Raw genomic sequence first — 16,191 nt, 5'->3', positions numbered from 1 at the left:
AGCAGGTTTAATATGAAAACAAATGGTCGCCTCTCTGTGGTATCTTTCAACCCACACGAAGCCAGTGTTATTCAAACCAAACAAAATGAGCCTTTTCAAAAGCACTGTCCAGTCAGGTCAGGTGCAGACACAATGAGACAGCAGTTGTACAGAAGCCAGTAAGCTATTAGAAATCTTGTCATTTCAACATACAGTTGTGCCAAAGAATACATTATAAACAGTAGAAAATAGGTCTGATAATTTCCTGAGCACATTCATACTGTCCGCACTTCGCATGTGCTGATGAGAGGTCAGAAATGCATGCACCTTTTCATCCTGGAAAGATATATATATATATATATATATATATGTGTGTGTGTGTGTGTGTGTGTGTGTGTGTGTGTGTTTTCCCAGCCTGTCCCAGCAGTTTTGAATAGGTGCCCTTTATAAGTATACCATAGTATTTCTTTTTATCAAAAAATGCACAATGGAAAAAGGAATAACATCAAGAACAGAGGATGCAACAAGCAAGGTTCTAGGCCAGTGGCCCCTGGCACCTGTAGTGCCTGCACATAAAAATGACTCCCAGCATCTTGTTTCCAACCTTTATACATGTATCTCTTACAGGGACACATACACATTAAGGGATGGACAGAAGGCACTTCAGCAGATGTGCCAATGAATAGATGAAACAAATTCTTTCCTCTTGTGCCATATAAAACAAGGTAATGCAAAATGCATAAGAACTAATCTCATATTCTTTTACTGTCACTACAACTGCACTGATGTGGCACATCAATAATGACATCAAAAAAATGGTATTAGAGTCATGATGCTAACAGCAAGAGACAACTTTATCACTGATTGACAGAGAAAAAAAGGCTGATCCACAGGAGGTGAGAGGGAAGTTTCTGTTTGAGCAGCCTGGTTTGGTTAGGGGTGATTAATATATGCAAAAACTAAGATGGATAAAGAGAGCTGTCAAGTATAATAACAACTGGCAAGTCTGGGACAGAGACAAGAACAAATCAAAGTCTTAAATGTTATATAGTGGAACTGCTACTCTGCAGCAGCACAGGAAAACATAATGTACATGTACATGAATTCTCTTAACCACTAGTTTGAGCGATTTGAGTACAGTGTGCTTACTACACTGAAAATTACAGTGAGAAGCATTTGACAGATGCCTTATTTACTGTTTATGTGGGAAGATAAAGATATAATGTTCCTGTAGCCTCAGATGAAGAAGTAAGAAGTTTGCTCATCTTTATACAGTAGTTAAATACATAATCAATATGTATGAGGTTCATTACTGACTTGTTTAATATTGTTTAAACATTAAAGTATGCCAGGCAAAACTAATAAGCCATCCTCAAGGATCTCAGTGTCACAGTGATGTTAGCAACCTCTGCCCCTGCGTCTCACTGCTAATAATTGTCTGGCTCCTTTGTCCCAACTGTATCTTTTGCTTTGTGTTTTTTGTGCTAATGTCTCTTCTAGTCCTTTGTGTTGAGCTGTGTTATGAAGGGAGGTTTTGTGAGAAGATCTATTGCTACCCACGTCTGCATAATTCAACTTTAAAGGAATATTAACACGCCAAGATACTGTTTCTTCTTCTTGAGGTTTTGCATTTTGACTCTTACTGCAGCAGACAACCACCACTGGGAGCACTGAGCTGCATGTGCATCCACTGTCTACACAAAGCTGTCTTCATTCATACCCATTTTGTAGCACATCAGGGCCCTGTGTTATCACTCTTTTATAACATATTTGATCTTAAAGTGCAGGCGTCAGCCCCTCAAGTAGGATTGAAGTGAACTTTATGCTGTTAAAAAATTTTTTTCTCTCCCGTAGTTTGTGCTTCTCCTCTCTCTCCCTCGCTCTGTCCTCATTCTGCAGGTAGCAGCAGGATCCAGATCTACCAATACTCATCATTCCTATTTACCACTGTTATCCATCATAATTATTGATAACACCATTACCTATACAGCTGTTCCTGGTCTCTCTCTCTCTCTCTCTCTCTCTCTCTCTCTCTTCTCCTCTCTCCTCCCCCAACCCCCTCTTTCTCCTCTTAAACCCAACCGGTCGAGGCAGACGGCCGCCCAACCTGAGCCTGGTTCTGTTGGAGGTTTCTTCCCGTTAAGAGGGAGTTTCTCCTCCCCCGTCACGAAGTGCTTGCTCCTTGTGAGAACTGTTGGGTTTTTCTTGCCCTTACCCTGTAAAGTGCCTTGAGATAATGTATATTATGATTTGGGGTTACATAAATAAAATTTAATTGAACTGTTAATGTGAAAGTTTATGTGTTTGAGTTCCTGAATCTGTCATACTACACCTGTCCACCAGGTGCCCTCAGTATATTCTCCTGCCCTGCACGCCTGTGGTATAAAGCTATTGATGATCGATCCGAAAAGTCACATGTTCTCATGAACACTCATTGCACAAAATACCAATGACCCATATATGATTAAATCTAGACTAGACATGCTCTAATCATGGCTTTGAAAGATGTCATATCAAAAAATCTCCAGATATGATCCAGATTTTTGCAAGAACCTAAACAGATATCTCTGGATTCTTGCAGTTTTAGCGCAGTGACTAATCCTCTATCGTCAGAAGCTAGTAGTATGATTCATTATTATTATTACTGGAGGGACTGGTAGATAACTCTTGAGGTGGCTTTGAAGAACTCAGCAACAGTACAAATGTATTATTAAGATATTTCTGAAACCAATATTTCTTTTGAGTGTTAGTGTTGGAAATGTTTAACAAAAATGTAAGTGATAAAAGAGCCAAATGTGAAATAAAGTTGACTGCCAAACATGTTGGCTGATATAGTTGTATTTTCTCCAGGGTTTGGAAACACACTTTTTTGTCTTGTACAACTGTTCTACTGTAATTTGACAAAACACTGTAGGCCTGCCTTCTGTCATCACTCTAAATTCACATTCCTGCTGTGTTCTGATCAAACATTTTTGAAACTTCCATGACTTTCTTACTCATCTTGTGTGCAGTTTATCCTTATACCACTGTGAAGATTTAACAGACTGAAACGTGTGTAATGATTGATCCAACCACTTTGTGGTTCATGTGAAAAGCACTAGTACTCAAATTAAGGGATCTTTTCTGGCACCTGAGGGGGAAAAAATCCTCACACTGCCCGCATACTCAGTACCAGTGTTGTTTTTCTATGCAAGATGCCGCCTGGTAACACCACAGAGTGGAGCAGCAAAAGTTATTTGCCCGTCCTCTCAGAAAAGGTGGTGCCATGTTGGCATCTTACGGGTCATGCAGTTTAAGGGACGTTGGCTGTAACAAATTTTGTTGGTGACAATCTGAAAAAAACATTGCTTTGCCCCTGGAAAGAGAAGAGGGCTATGGTTGTCAGGCACTTTCTCAATTTTTGATTTCTCGGTCCTCCAGGGGTCGGCACAGTCAAGACTATTTGTTGACACAAGTTTGCAGTCAGAGTTCACTGTAGTGTAATTCTGTGAAATCAGCACACAAATCTACTTTACCTCCAAGAGCGCATACACTGAACACAGCACTTTCACTGAAATGGCCTGATTTTGGCTTAAAAACTCTTTGTTATGAATACTGGCCCTTACACGGTACAGCTGCCTGTTATTTTTACTGATGGATGTAGCTTCTGAAACGAGGGATGCATGTTTACAGTATAATGAGTTCAGAAAGATTTAAAAAAGGAAGAAAGAAATTTGCAACATGGGCTTTAGATGCAGAAAATGAAGAAGCATCAAACAACTGCGCGTCATGGCAGGCGAGGAAGTGATGAAATTCATAGTGTTGTTGATTCCTTCCATGCTCACCCTGCAGCTTCCCTCAGAGCTGCAGGGGAATCTCTGCCTGCAGCTGCAGCTTGTCAGCAGGCTGTCATGGAGGCTTAATGTGAGTCAGTATCTTACTGTGCCTAAACTTCAAAATAACCCCTCTCTTTCGCTCCATCTCTTACTCCGCCTCTTTTAGTTCCACTCCACCGAATAACTGGCAGTCCCCTGGTCCAATGTGCCCTCTATCATGTAGGCACCGGGCCAAGATGCAGACATATTGAGAGATGTCCCTCAAGGTACTGATGTGAGTCAGACTGACAAGGGCGTCCAGGTTATTTACAAGGAAAGATATTGCTCTTCGGTTTCCTGGTGTCAGTCTCCATGGGACATTTATAGCTTTCTATGGCTATGTTTACTTTCTCTTCAGGAGTTGATGGCAGCCCAGAGAGAAGGTTAAAGTATTTGTTTCTGTCTGCATGTCACTCTGTCTTAAGTGGTTAACTTGTGCCCTTGCTGTCAGAAAGTAAGATTTGTTTCTCAGATCTTTTTCACCTTTTGCTTCTTCCCCATATCAAAGACAACAAAGTCAGTCAGACAGTAGGTACTCTCTTTGTCATGAGTAAAAATGTGTTTGATGTAAGTATTTACGAATTGATCTACTTTTCATTATTGACTGGATTAAGTGGAGACCTGTCCTGTCTGTCTCTCTGCCCCTCAACCTATATATTCTGGATTTATTGTAAATGAATATATAATGATTTATTTTAATTTACATTAATGGATAACAGCAGTATATGACAATTTGAATCTCATTTTCATATGGCTATCATTCTTGCCATTGTTCATTAATAATAACATTGTTCTCACCACATCAATTGTTGAACTCTCAGAAGTCAAAGGAGGCAGGAAACACGAGCAGTATGACAACAGCAACACACTTTCAGGTCAGCCAAACTGATCTGGAAGACAAAATAGAGGCAAATAGAAAAATAGCCACTCAAACTTACAGCTGTAAACATCTGTAACACAGATGGAACCATCTTCCTGGTTCATCTGTCACCTACTGTACTTAACTGTGATTGAATGTACACAGTTTCCTCTGCAATGAGGGAAGATTACCAATATTTTTAGTGCGCTCCCTTTCAGTTTTACCTCCAAGTTAAATCTGTCTAAACTTTTGGCTTGTTAACAGTAGAACCATTGAATTTTCATCATTTTTCTTTGTCCTAACAGGAATATTCCATTCTAATAGTACAATACATATGTAATATTCAACAAAATATAAAAAAAAAAAAAAAAAACCCAAAATGTCTTCCAGCCTAATCTATCCATGTGATCACAGGGTTATGACACACCACTGTTTGCTGCGTCGACCAAATTTTTAAAAGACATTCCTCAAATCAGGCTGTAATGACTGTGTTCCACAGGGACTTTTCCGCAGTGCCCTGTGGATAGCAATGGTCAAAGTCATCATTAAAGTATTTAATGACAGTCCTCAGGAAACCATTATCATTTGGGGAGTCATTCATTAAAAATTAATCTCTTCCTTCAACCCCTTATTATTGCCACCAAGGTTCATTATGGTGTTGGGTAGCACTGGGAGCTGGCCCAAACCTCAGGCTCTATTGGAAGATGAGGGGATGACCTGAAGAGATATGAAATGAACCTTTGCAAACACCGAAGAGAAGCTGCGGTCAGGCCTCATATGTCTTACCAGTGTAGGACAAGGCTATTGATCTTCCCTTCACATTAAACCTAAGAGTGGAATAAGGATAACCAACAATCTTTTTTTCATGTCATAACAGAAACATAATTAGGCATATGTAGTTCTTCTTCTTGTTCTCTGTGGCAACTCTTTCTCATAAGACTGAAAAAGAAAGTAAGATCATACTGACTTTCAAAAGATATCAAGTCTTGAAGAATCCAGGTAGTTTGAATCTGCTTATTTCTATATCAGTCTTATTGCTGCAAGTTAATCCATGACAACAACAGGTTAACTTTATATTACTTCAATAATATCATATAATGAGGCCAATGGCATACAAAACTTTTTTTTCAACTCCTTAAAGTTAACCTGTACTTCATTTCAGGCATATTCATTATTTAAAAATTATTAAAGAAGGAATAACTGCCTCTAAAAAAAACTGCTTTTTACGAATGAACGTGTTTAAAACTATACAGGGCTAGTGTTTTTTGGCTCCACTGTACATTTGTTTCCAGCAAAATGCTCATGTTCACTGTTTCCACAGGGATGCTGGTGGAAACAGTGAGTGTTCGATAACCTACAGGTACACTGGCCAAAGCTGGAACAATGAATCCCAGCTTTGAAAAAGAAGACATTTTCTGTAAATGCTTATTGTGATAACAGGCTAAAAAAGAATTTTGTTATGTTCAGCCAATGAGAGAAAAAATAATGAGAGAAAAAAAAAATCACAATCAAGATCAAAATAGTTTGCTTTCGTGGCCAACTACAGCTTGTTTTGACTAGTAGAAATAGACTATTCAGTTATCAAATAACCTCTGTAATAGAAATGTTCTGATCCAAGTATGATTTGAACCTTTGAAAACTCCAACTCCAGATCAGATAATGCGACTCCGGTCTCACAGATACATTCCAAACACCCATTTCTAATGACTTATTGTGAGGAAATCCATGTATACAAGACAGGTGCAATATTATTTTCATGTCTTTGTGCTGCAGTCACACAAATGTGGTTTACATTTCATTTTGCTGGGCTGTTTGTTTTTCCTGGCTCATAACACCACTGGACCCCATTTGCAATATCTCAGCAAGATACAGGATTGAGGCGGACAACGGGGAGTGTCGAGATTGTGGCAGAAAATATTGCCATGTTGCCTTGAATGTTTATGGTACAATTTCCTTCTCACCGTAAAGCAAAAAGTTATAAGCAATTGGAAAACACAAAACCCCCGCTCCGCTCTCAACTGTCGTCTACTTGAATTGAATTATTGGGTTGACAGCTATATCAGACATGAACTAATGAATCTGTCTACGCACAGTGATGTAGTTAGGTTTGAAGTGATTACCATTGGATGCTCATCTCTGGCTCCTCAGCTTCACTGCTGACAAATATGTCACTACAGGAAGTTTTATGAATTTCATTTAGATAAGTGAGTTGTGCTTTTGTCTCCACTTCAATATCATTTTGCTATTCAAAAAGGGATCATTTCAATCCACAGATGAAATGTTATTATGGTGTGCTGTGATGCACTACACACTGTGTTCAAACACTGATTTTCTAGCTAATGTTTGGGTTTGAAAACACGGGAATTATGTCCCAGGTAAGTGTCGACCACACTATCATGGGTGATTTTGCTGCACTTCAGACCATATGTGCCCAACTTCTTTGTCTGATCCAACATTTCTGAACACAGTGAAAGCTCAATTATAACTGTAAGTCTGTTACATTATGAAATAGGAGGAGAGGCCTACAGTCTGACTCAGAGGCACTCAGAGCTGTTAGGTGCTTGACAGAGGTCAGAAAGTGCTATCTGAAAGTGGGTATACATTAGTGTGTCTCCATATTAAAGTGATAGTTTGGGTTATCAGACGTGGGGGTTGTGTGAGGTAGTCATACATAATCAGTGTTTTGCCTGCAGTGAGCTGCCAGTTGGGAAAGGCAGCAAAGCAGCGTGCTGCTGTGCACGGGGCCAGCAGACACTTTTAAAAGATGCCCACTGAAACAATCCCATATCCGTTTGCTTCATTCAGAATATTTTCAGTGCTTTATCTTCCTGTCATAACAGAATGAAGTTTAGCTCTTAGCCCTGATTCACTCAGCTGACCTGCAGCTGCAACATACGACAGGTGCTTGTGTGCAGGAACAGGGTAGTTCAGTGGTTGAGTGAAAATGTAGTGCAGAAGGAAAGTGCTGTTTTGACAGGAGGATAAAGCACTGAAAATATTCTAAATGAAGTCAGAAAAGACCCTAACCTAACCCTAACCCAGATAAAGATTATTTCGGTGGATGACTTTTAAAAGTGTCTGAAACACATTTTTACTGCTGGCCCCGTGCACAGCAGCACATGGCTCTGCTAGTGTGCCGTGTTCCCTGCTGCCCCTCCATCATTAAAACTGCCACAGAGTGTTTTCTAGTCATCAATCCTCCATAAAGTCACAAATCCAGACTCCTGCTTTTAGTTGGTTAGTGCAATGGATGGTTACAATAACAGAAGTTTCCTAGATAACCGACAGGTATTTCTTGCCCAAGATGTAGAGCAGGAAATAGACAATTTTATTATGTTGTTTGTTAAATAAGTCAACAGTTCAATAAGTATAAAGATCAGTCTCTTTCTAGATGAGCCTATGAGTCTGTCACAGCTGATGGAAGCAGCAGAGGCAGGATGAACCCAAATGCAGACATACAACTCAGGATGCTACAGCGAAGTAGCTTTAATTAAAGAGTACTGGCTTACAGGCAGACAGATGGATGAGCAGACATGTGAGTTGCTGATCAGGCAGGCAAACGAGCAGGAACAGACAACAGGTAACATAGCCCTGGTAGCTTGTATGAAGGAAAAACACTTGGAAGCAAAAGCAGGTGGCAGAAGCAGATTCACTGAGGAAAAACTCAAGAACATACACAGAAAAAACTGACAGTGAGCTGGACAGGAAGTCCAGGGACATCTGGTGGGTGGAGGAAAATGGCAGGTCTGGGGAAATGAAGGGACAAAACATGGACAGGGAGAGGTGAACAGGAGCCAAAGGGAGCTGAGAAAGAGGTTGTGACAGAGTCAAAATGAGAGGCTCTTGTACGCTGCAAGAACACATTTCCTTTACTAAAGGTTAGTGGTGGTTTTATGAATATTAAGACTAATATGCAATCACTTTTTCTACCATTGAATGTGCTGTAATGTGAATAATTATAGTGTCTGCATGAAAAGCATTTAATTGGACATTTTGTTTTTGATAATTTGCACTTGTGATGCAGGTTGACTCTGGGGCTGAGAACACACTGGGATGACCGCTGTGGGGGCAGCAGTGTTTTTCTGAGCTTCTGATACTCCCTGGTTATCTTCTGGTTACCCCATTATTTACTTATTTACTGTCCTTTGTTTTCATTTCATTCAATACCCTGTATGCTGATATCTACATAAACCATATGCTCAGTTTTTAATTGTAGAGTCTTGGGAGACAACAAGAACACAAATCCTCATCTGTTATTATTGTAACTGTCAATGCATTCTGCACAAATAAACACATATTCTCTATCCCTGTCCTCGCACTCACAGCTCCCCTCCTACTCTCCTGCTGCAGATTTTTGACAGGCACTTATTCAAACAAGATATGACAACAATCAATATTTCCGGAAAGAGAGGTCAGTCCCACCCTTTCTCTCAAATAGTTTGAACACTGCAGCACCGCTGTGTTGCAGGTCAAAGTTTAATCATGTGAACTCTGACTGAGGCAGAGGAGACAGGATGAATTTGTGACAGGAACTGAATGCATCTCACCTCCTCCTAATGAAATGAAGAGGGGATGATGCTGCAGTCTGATGAGATTATTCCAAACGACTATCATATTTTCCCTCTGTAGCTTCACCCACCTCAAAGTCGGTTCTGAGAGGGAGTGGCAAGAAGGAGGCACCTCTCTCAGATGCAAGATGAGTTATTATAAGGGTTTGTTGTTTAATTATTAGGTTCAACTGATAAAGGAAGTACAAGAGGGGCCAGAGTTAAGGTAAGGTAAGCTGGTATACTATTGTCCTGCAGGGGACTCTTGTTACACTGAGGGGTTACATGGGCAGTGACTGAACAAAAATAAAGCATGTAGGGGCAAAAGACATACCCTGGATTAATGATTTAAAATTTTGACACCAAAGACAACACTTGAATACCAGTTCTCACATAAAACTGCATTTATGCCCTGCATGCACTTCAGGCTTTTAGCAATTAGCAACATCCTGTGTCTCTGGGCATTAAACCATGTAAAAAATTATAATTTGATAATAACTTTTAACTTAATAACTTTCTCATTGATTTTATACTATTTATTTTGACAGATAACCAGTATTCCCTTACAGATTTGCAATTTAAAACTGGATCAATTGGACAACATAAAATTGCCTCGAGCGGTTTGAGCGTAAACTCTAGTTTTGTTAAATTTTTAATACTGTCTTAATTTGTTTGTTTAGGAGTGGGTGCTATATAATATCAAGGGAATAGCAGACATTCAACATCAAACTAACTCAAGATGAATTCATTTCCACTGAACTGACCCTGTAAAAATGTAATTTTGACCACAGTGAAGCCCAAATATCAAGAAACAATGAAAGCATCTCGTACAAATTGACACTCAGACAAAAATGCTTTTTCTTGACCAACTCTACAATAAAACCAATTTCAATTTTCTTCCCTGCAAATTCAAAATAATGGGAAAAACAATAGATGAAAATAAAATAGAAAAGGACAGACAGCGGTGGGCCTGAGTTAAGAAGGAGATGAAAAAGGAGGAAAAGAAAGTTATAAAGTAAAATGATGCTTCCAGACTTCTCTTAGTAACTGTACTATTTCATGAAATCATGCCAGACAAAAAAATGACACTTTGTTTGAAACCAGAACTTTTGTTTGCTGTTATCATCCCATGCAGCCACTTAACAGTGCCTCAGCTCTAAATTCCTGACTGCTATTTTGTAAAACCTCCTCTAGGTGGTGGTGCAGGACAAGGAGTGGGCTGTCATTGTTCTGTATATCTGTGTATATGAAAAAAACATCTAGTCATGCTGAGGATTTTTGTTTTAACATTTCTCTCCACAACTTGTTTCTCGGAAAAAAAAACTACATTTTTTCTAAATATGGCGTTGATATTCCACTGTCTGTTACAACAGTGATGTGAAACACAGAAAATCCATTACTCTTTGAAAAAGGCAACAGAGGAATATCACATTCTACCTAACATCCTAGCTTTGCCTCAGTTATCACAAAACTGCGACCTTCACAGCTAAAAGCATAGTGCTGGTTGAATACAATCTGCTGCTAACAGCCTCCATTGTTCTGGGAAGAGTTTCTTCAAGATTTTGCAACGTGGCTGCAGAGATTTTTTCCCATTCAGCCTCTAGAGCATTAGTGAGGTCAGCCACTGGTGGGAGATAAAGGCTGCATTGCAGTCCGCAGACCAATATATCTCAAAAGTGCTGGATGTGTTCAAGGTGAGGGCTCTGTACTTTCACACCAAAAACTGAAAATCACTCTTCATGGACATTGTGAACAGATACAAATAAACAGACATTTACAAGAATGTGCTATGCATGTGCGCATTATTGTTGACACAAGGTTTGCATGAGTTAAACAAAGACATGGTAAAGTAAGATCATCACCGCCACTAGACCTCCAGCATCTCAGACCAAAACAAGGCTCTGTTCAGCCACAAGCCCCCTGCCCTCCTTCACGTTCTCAGTCAGCAAGGTGTCAGAAGCCCAGTGAAAGCAGCCGCTAATCACACAACAGGAAACACAACTGAATAAAGTCTCTATATGTGCTCAAGAGAGCCAACGAAAAACAATCCAGATACAACCATTTGCCCATGCTAGCATTGCCATGATACGCTCCACAGCAATATGCTGACAGTTAGCTAGCTAGCAATAGCAAAATTTGTGAACACATTCATAATATTGGTAATGGTCAATTAACTAACATTATCATGCTACTGGAGCCGGTTACTAAAGAGAAGACATGTTATATGTAGCATCAAGTTATTTACACATGAGCAGTTTTGAGTCTAGCTGGAGCCTTTAGCAGTTCGTACAGTTCTCTGTCTCCATAAGGCCAAACCAGTATAAGCTCTATGGTAGGACTGTGGAAGACAGTTGGCATTGAATTTATGGCAGGTTATGGCTGAATGAATGACACTAACTATACACCTGAACTCTGTCCTGTGCCATTTCACCTGTGCTGTTTCCAAGGTCAAGTATAGGCCTAAGTAGTACAAGTGTAAATAGTTTCAAGCTCACTTTTAGACTTAAAACTAATCAGTTTAATTTCCAACATGCTAATTGACATACTCTCAACTTGATAGTTGTGGCAGAGAGACAGTCTACGCTATGCATAAAGATACCAACATTTAATATAAATAATAATGATGACCATAATAATAATAACTTTAAAATCAGATACATTGAAAATGTGCTGTGTTATGACTGTACCATTATTCATTGCAGTAGCTTTGATTCGACACTAGGGAGAGCTGCAGTATAAATGTCTGTGTTACAGCTTCAAAGACACAGCACTGACTTTGAAGCACTTCAATTAAACAGAAATGTCAGCTGAGTGAGAATTAGTCTTTTTAAAAAACACAGAGATGGAGTGGGTGGTATGTGTTCTTGATCCTTTGGACTTAATTTCCCAGTTAATGAGTCAATTATGTTTGCAGTAGATAAATGTTACATCATTAGACTGAAAATATGTTCTGTATCTGTTGATGCATCATGAATTATGCAGAATTTGAAGCAGTGAATGCTGCAAAGACGCAAGTGGTGGTGAGGAAGAGGACGTTTGGGTCAAATATATTTCTAGTTATATTGATGAAGGTCATCTATTATGTTAGGCTGTGTACTTCACATTGACTTTGACTGTATTTAGAGAAAAATACAAGTATGTCGCTTCACAGCTGTGTGGAGTATAAATGTTCCCCCCGCGTCTGCTTGGGTTCCCTCCAGGTCCTCCGGCTTCCTCCCACAGTCCAAAGACATGCACGTTAGGTTAATTGGTGACTGTGTGTGAATGTGAGTGTGGGTGGTTGTTTGCCTCTATATGTCAGCTCTGTGATAGGCTGGCGACCTGTCCAGTGTGTACCCCGCCCTTGCCAAATGTCAGCTGGGATTGGTTCCAGCCCCCCGGCAACCCTGTACGGATAAGCAGTATAGAAAATGGATGGTGGAATTCAGATGGGGAGAGAAACAGAGCTGTCAGACATTTAGACATATTGTAAACAAACTGTCCGTTGTATCCATCAATCAAACACAGACCAACTTCCTGGTTCTTCTGCAGAACAGTTGTGCTCGGGTCACATGCACTATGGAGCAGGTTTTCCTCAAGGACCTCTGTATTTGGCCTCATTTATCCTTCCTTCCTTCAATTCTCCCCAGTCTCCAAGTCCCCGGTGCTAAGAAACACACCCATGCACGATGCTCCCACCGCCATGCTTCACCATGGGGGTGGCATTAGTTGGGTGATGGGCAGTGCTTGGTGTTCGTCAGACATTGCGTTTGGACAAAGTTCAGTTTTTGTCTCATCAAACCAGAGAATCTTTTTCCTCATGCTCTCAGAGTCCTTTCAATGCCATTTGGCAAACTCTAAATGGGCTGTCATATGCCTTTTACTCAAAGTGGCTTCTGTCTAACCACTCTAAAAGGCCTGATTGATGGAGTGCTGCTGACACAGTCGTCCTTCTTCCATCTCCTCAGAGGAAGCTGTGTTAGAGTGTTAGAGTTGGGAGATTTCAGTTTTTGGTTTTTGATTAATTTTGATGGACAAAAACATACATTTTATCCATTTAAAATTAAATCTTCAACACAGTAAAGTGTGTAAGAAGTGAAGGGGTCTGAATACTTTCTGAACTGAATCCACAGTATATCCACGTTATAGTAAATAAACCAGAAATACACATAAAGTGTAGTTTTTTTCATATTATGCACAACATGCTGAGATAGAAAAGAAAAAACTGTATGTGAAGTGTCAACCCACCACTTGAAATTTGGCTGTCGCCATCTTGGTTTTTTGAAACCAGAAGAAACCATAATTGGACGAGAAGGTGGAGCTGAGGAGGAGTGAGGGCTGGACCTGACCTGCTCTGTACTCCTCCTAATTGTCAGGCAAGTCGCCATGTGTGGTACAGTCTGTCAATCACACAGCAGCCACGCCCTCATGCATACCCTGCTTTATTGTCTATTTTTCTCTAAATGGGACCATTATTTAAAAAATGAAGTTAACTCATTAGGAAAACCTTTACTGAGGTAATAAATCAATTGAGAAGCATGGACTGTAAATAAAGATGGACATAGCCTCCGTGATGTCCCCCATAGGTTTCTGAAGAGTGATTTTGAAGGTCAGATAGGGCACCTTAACCATCGCCATCTTTCCAGTGCCTAACTTTGCCAAACTCCCCCCTAATCCAAAATGGGCTAGGTGGGGCTCAGAGGTTCCCGCTTGGTGAGAAGTTGGGCCGTTTTCACATCGACTTCAATACAATCTGACTTCTTTTTGCAAATATTGGAGTTGCCCCCTGATTGTCATTAGATAGAGTGCAGGTTTAAGGCACTTTAGCATTGGCTTCACTTTTCCTGAGTCTACGTCCATTTTTATGTACCGTCTATGTGTGAAACAATAAAAAATACAGTCCATTAACTGGAGAAGGCTCTAATGTAATCGTCCAAATGAGAGATGTTAGACTACGAGATCAATAGAGAAAAAGACCCACAGTCCCCTCCTTGGAGACACAGACTGGAATCCAAGATAAAAAGTTTGGTCGAGATAAGCCTGTGCAGAATCAATCACTGCTGATTTCTTCATAACATGGACTGACTTGACTTGCTCTGCAGACATGAGCCATGACAACCTCAGCTGCAGTTTTCAGTCACATGCTGGTGTTGCTCTCCACTGAGTGCGCAGGTTAAACACATGGGAAATGACTCACTGATGTGTATAGCAGTGCCAGAGAACCCTGTGAACCCCTGAACACTGTAATTCTTAGAACATTGTTATGACCAAAACATAGCTTAGTATAAAATAGGCTATTCTGTCCACCAAAGGTTTAAAATAAGCTAAGCCAAGGTAAAATCAGCACAGAACAACGACAAGCATGCACTGCCCTCAACTGTCTTCACTAAAACCAACACTGAGCTGTGGGATAGACACTGGTTTCAGACTATCATGTTGTCATTTATTTGTCATATGTAGTATGATCATTTCATTTCTTACTCATCTGTACATTATTTACATATTCGAGCACAGTCACTGGTCTGTCACAGTTAAAAATAAGCAGGAGTTAAAAACTGCACTCACTATTAGAATTAGTCTCATTTCATCTTTTGGTAGATGAGGTACATGCAGCAGCTCACCGACAAACATGAAAGGTTACAGTATCTAACCAGAGTGAGAGGCAGCCAATGCTCAATCAATTTGTCTGTGAACAAAGTAACGGCTGAGAGACTTCAGGATGTGAGTAAAGCAGGAAAGTGTGATACAGTAATGAATAGGCATCAGTAGCTGATGTCTGCCTTTCCAGACAAAAGCTATTCAACTACAAGAGAGCAAAGACGAGATGAAGGAATGAAATAAGATACAGGCTCTTTACATAACACTTTGCCCTGAAATGCATTTGGAACATTATTTATTAAGAAGTCATTTAGGCAACGTTTACAGTAAACCCATGTCCTACTCTTGACTAATGCACCCTTCCCCATTGTCACAGTGGCTCTGCTCCCTGGGGTCCCCATAATTTTTTAAACAATACTTCAGTAACAGTAACATCCATATCACTCAGACTCACTGCATAAAACAACAACCAACACCAACTCCCACCTAATGCATGCTACACTACACTACTCTATATATTAATTCAATTTCTTAAATAACCATCACAGCTTCAGGGACAGAATAAACAACACGAGTATGAGTGAGCATTATGGCTTCATTTTGCTTACAGTTTTCACCCACACAGCTTTTGGAGTCTATTTCTTGCATGGAGACAAACAAAGAATAAAAAAAATTGGATTTGATACTTAAGTGTTGTGTCTGTCAGTAACATCAGGGTGCAGTACATTGAACAGAATAAAATGATTTGAATCAGCAAAGGTTGAAAATCCCAGGTTTAATCTTTAACAATATTCAATACTTACTAGGGCTGTCAAATGATGATTTTTTTCTTAATCGCAAGTAATCGCTGAATTTCAATAGTTAATCGCATATTATATCACATTATTAAAATTCTATTATTCTGCATTTTAGAACTTTGTTTTCTCTTGCTTGACGACACATAACCTAGAAGAACTAGAAGCTAATGTTAACATGTCTAATGTGTAATTATGAGGTGTCTGATAATTTATTTACAGTGGTGGACAGTAACGGAGTAAATTTACTTGAGTACTGTACTTAAGTACATATCCAGAGGATTTGTACTTTACTTGAGTATTAGATTTCTTTGGTACTTATTACTCTTACTTGAATACATTTCCAAGACAAATATTTTTACTTTTACTTGAGTAAATTTCTAGGAAGGCTGAAAAGTACTCGTTACTTGCAGGTCTGCTCTTTTTTTTTTCTTTTTTTAATTCTAAAATACCATTGGACACAAGCTGTGCTTGTCAAAGAATGAAACCTATCACAGTGCACGCTCTCCACTGGGATCTACGTAAAAGCGGATAATAATATCGGGACATGGGGAGACAAGACAGACATGGGGAGACAGAGT

The sequence above is a fragment of the Trachinotus anak genome, unplaced genomic scaffold (genome assembly GCF_046630095.1).
Source record: "Trachinotus anak isolate AG129_WGS33_773 ecotype Australia unplaced genomic scaffold, CSIRO_AGI_Tana_v1 ptg000020l, whole genome shotgun sequence".
Classification (NCBI taxonomy): Eukaryota; Metazoa; Chordata; class Actinopteri; order Carangiformes; family Carangidae; genus Trachinotus; species Trachinotus anak.
Note: the sequence above shows the minus strand (reverse complement) of the source record.